At 31.1% G+C, this 3476-nt stretch overlaps 1 long non-coding RNA gene across 1 annotated transcript; it reads right to left on the bottom strand.

Moving 5' to 3' along the window:
- Positions 1 to 313: 313 nt before the first annotated feature.
- On the bottom strand, positions 314 to 2444 carry LOC148978800 (uncharacterized). Its single transcript, XR_016168435.1, has 3 exons — positions 2428 to 2444; positions 1248 to 1360; positions 314 to 1072 (listed from the first exon to the last, which is right to left on the bottom strand). It is a non-coding gene; the product is annotated as an uncharacterized LOC148978800 (long non-coding RNA).
- Between the last annotated feature and the right edge of the window lie 1032 nt (positions 2445 to 3476).

The following is a 3476-nucleotide window of genomic DNA, read 5'->3' as shown; positions in this document are numbered from 1 at the left end:
AATAATATATTTTAATGTATTAAAAATACAGTTAAACATTTTAATTCAACAAAACCCAGTAAAAAAATATTTCTACAAAACACACAAACACTCTTTGAAAGATAAACTTTAATGCACTACATCAGTAAAGCATTATGAAAACTAAACAAAATACATTAACATAAAATGCATTGATTTGCAGAGGTATTAAACAGAACAAAAAATAAATAAATAAATAAATAAATAAATAAACTAACTGAAAGGAGTAGTTCACTTTTAAAAAAAAACTTTTGCTGATAATTTACTCACCCCCATGTCTTTCAAGATGTCCATGTCTTTCTTTCTTCAGTCGAAAAGGAATTAAGGTTTTTGATGAAAACATTCCAGGATTTTTCTCCATATAATGGACTTCACTGGGAACAAAACGGTTCAAGGTCCAATGGCTAACAGTCAATTTGTCGTGAAAGCATGAGAATTGCTCAATTGCGAGAGTCTCGTGCTGAATGCTTGAGAGTTGGCAGCCCTGACAAATCTTTTTTCAAGTCAATTCATTCATTTCGTTCGTTGAATGAACCTAATGACTCAGAAAAAGATTTGGTAATTTTGATGAACGAGTTTGAATAGGAGAGTTATGAACATGCATAACAGAACAGAGCAAGGCGACCATTTGAGCTTATAAAACTTAAACGTTGTTTTTTTTTTTTTTTAAATGACCGATCGTTTCGCTTGATAAGACCCTTATTCATCGTCTGGAATCGTTTAAAGCCCTTTGAACAGTTTGCACAGAAACTGTCTTTTGGACCTTGAACCGTTTGGTTCCCAATGAAGTCCATATGGAGAAAATCCTGAAATGTTTTCATCAAAAACCTTAATTTCTTTTCAACTGAAGAAAGAATGACATGGATATCTTGGCATGGGGGTGGGTAAGTTATCAGCAAAAGTTTTTTTTTTTTTTTAAGTGAACTAATCCTTTAAGTCAAACAAAGTGAAATACAATAGCAAAAAGTAAAGTGGCCAAGTCGTGAGTAAAAAGAGAAGTTCGTGACTTGTTCAGTCTGACTCTTTTGGGGACATCAGAACCACCGAGGGAAATCTGGAAAGAATAAAAAAAACAAGCATTAGTATAAACTTGTTCATTTATAATTCTAATAAAAAGCTGTCACTTTGTTACTTAATTCAGAACACTTACTGAAGTATTAATGCACAAAAAGTCAGATATAATTATTATAACAAATAGGATTTTTCTTTATCATAAAGAATTTTCTAACCATTTCTGAGGTTTCAGGAAGACACAGCTCAGATGATCTTGGGCTTGAGCTGAATGAACCTCGTTTCATGGACTCCAGGGCCTCTTTGAGAGATGATAATATCCCTGGAAGCTCTACAAGAAAAAAATAAAGTTGCATGTTATACAAAGTTAGGGCAGAAAAAACACTAGTTTGTGTTCTTCATATATAATTTGTATTTTGTTTAAATGATTTAACGAACCATTACTGTAACTTCCACGCTATTATTAAAGTAATTATTCATTATTAATAAAGACAGAACATTCTATTGAAAGTTACAAGTTGGTGACAGCTGATAACGACTTGATTAAATGTAAAAAAGCTGAATACCACACATAAAATCATATAAATCAGTCCCTCGAGAAAAACACGATTATGCGATTGCATAATTCAATGCATAATCAGGCAAAATACATATTCATGCGGGGGACGCAATTTTTCAAATACGTGTTAATATATAATAGGTCACTTAACTAGCTGCTACATGACACACTATATTGACTGTTTTTGTTGTTTTTCACCAACAAAAAGTTACAAATCAAGAGGATCAACTACTATTTTTTTATTAAACCTGTGAGTTTAATAAAACACAGGTTTAATAAAAAAATGTCTTTGCAATGTGCAAATTCCTTGGCTAGGCTAAATATTAAATATAAAATCTCTCATTTCATTATTTAACATCGTTTTAATTTCTCAGTGCAAGATATTTCATAATTGGTTTTGTGAAAGCTTATAGTTGGTGATTACAACTTAATTTATTTATCGAATTGACATGAAAACTGACAGCCTACTAATAATTAATTAGATTTTACTATGAATTAAATATCACAAATGTGTAAGTTTTATTAGAGCTTAAAATATATTATAATATTTAAAACACAAGACGTTACTTAGGGACAATCAAGCCTGTTGTGTAATCACCTAAATAACCTTTTTTCTGCAAACACAGTGTGCAATGTTTTTATAGTTGTTTTATGTCACTGTCTAGATCTATAACATTAAGTTGATAGACGTCAATGGATAGACGATAACTCGCTTTAGTGTCAAATCAACAGAAACGCCAGTAATCCACAGAACATCGACATCAACTTCTGAAAATATTTTCTAAACCCAAAGTGAGAATAAAGCCAATTATACTAATCACTTAAACAAATAAACTTACCACCAAGAAGTAAGATATTTTCAGGCAGTATCTTGCTCTGTCCATGTCGTGGCGGCGCATCTGCGTTGTCCTCTTCACTGCTAAATTGTTCTGACGACCTGGTAATCTGATCGTGTGTTCTCTCAATATTAGATCGGTGCTATCCACATTCACTAGGTCAGAGTCAGTGAAATAACAAAGCAAAATCTGGAAAATACATGATTTCTGTTGAAATATCCGAAGCTATAATGGAATACCACAGACAGTCAGTATCCGTTGTCCGCGCCCCGCCCAACATGTAAGTTCAAATAGCAGTGTGTGATTGGACAATTGCCGGCAAGCTTGTTTTGAAAAGATTGGCTCTGATTGGTCCAAATGAATGCAGCTGGAAATACTAACTAACTAACGGCCACAAAAAAAGAAACAACTCTGTTAATATAAACATAACATGCTTTATAAACAGGTTTTTTATTCATTTTGGCTAAACAAATGTAAGAGTCAAGCTTTAACAAATTAATTTTGTTTTTCTAGTATGTACACCTGATCTTTTATGTTGATGTGTGCAAGTACTGGTATTCAGTTTTGTGGAAAAGACTATTTGATTAATTAATGCAGAAGTATAGAAGTGCATTACTTGTAATTTTTAAACTTTATATATATATGTCTCATTTGTTTTTCACAATATTTTTTTAAAGCAGGGCTGAAGCACATGCTACAGTATAACATAAATATTAAAAATATATTGCTCTAGTCCTATACAAGGTTAAATAAGTTATAAGGTTACAAATTGCTATACACACAAAGTAAACACAAAAATTACTTTAATTTAGCAACAAGTATGCTTTCTGTAAATACACTAAAATTTCACTAAAACTATGTTTGTTTTTAGCATATTTCTAAAAGTGTAATTAAGTGTATATTTATTAGCATTGCGTTTCTAGTAAAACATTTTTAAATACAATTAAAATATGTTTGTATTTAGCATATTTCTTAAAAATGTAATTAAATACCAATGTACTTCTAGTACACTTTTTAGAAACATATTTAAAGCATGATTGTCATTAGCATAT

Source organism: Pimephales promelas, chromosome 5 (genome assembly GCF_988280905.1).
Source record: "Pimephales promelas chromosome 5, fPimPro1.hap1.1, whole genome shotgun sequence".
Taxonomy (NCBI): domain Eukaryota; kingdom Metazoa; phylum Chordata; class Actinopteri; order Cypriniformes; family Leuciscidae; genus Pimephales; species Pimephales promelas.
The sequence above is the reverse complement of the archived record's forward strand: the minus strand, read 5'-3'. Positions and strand labels throughout refer to the sequence as shown.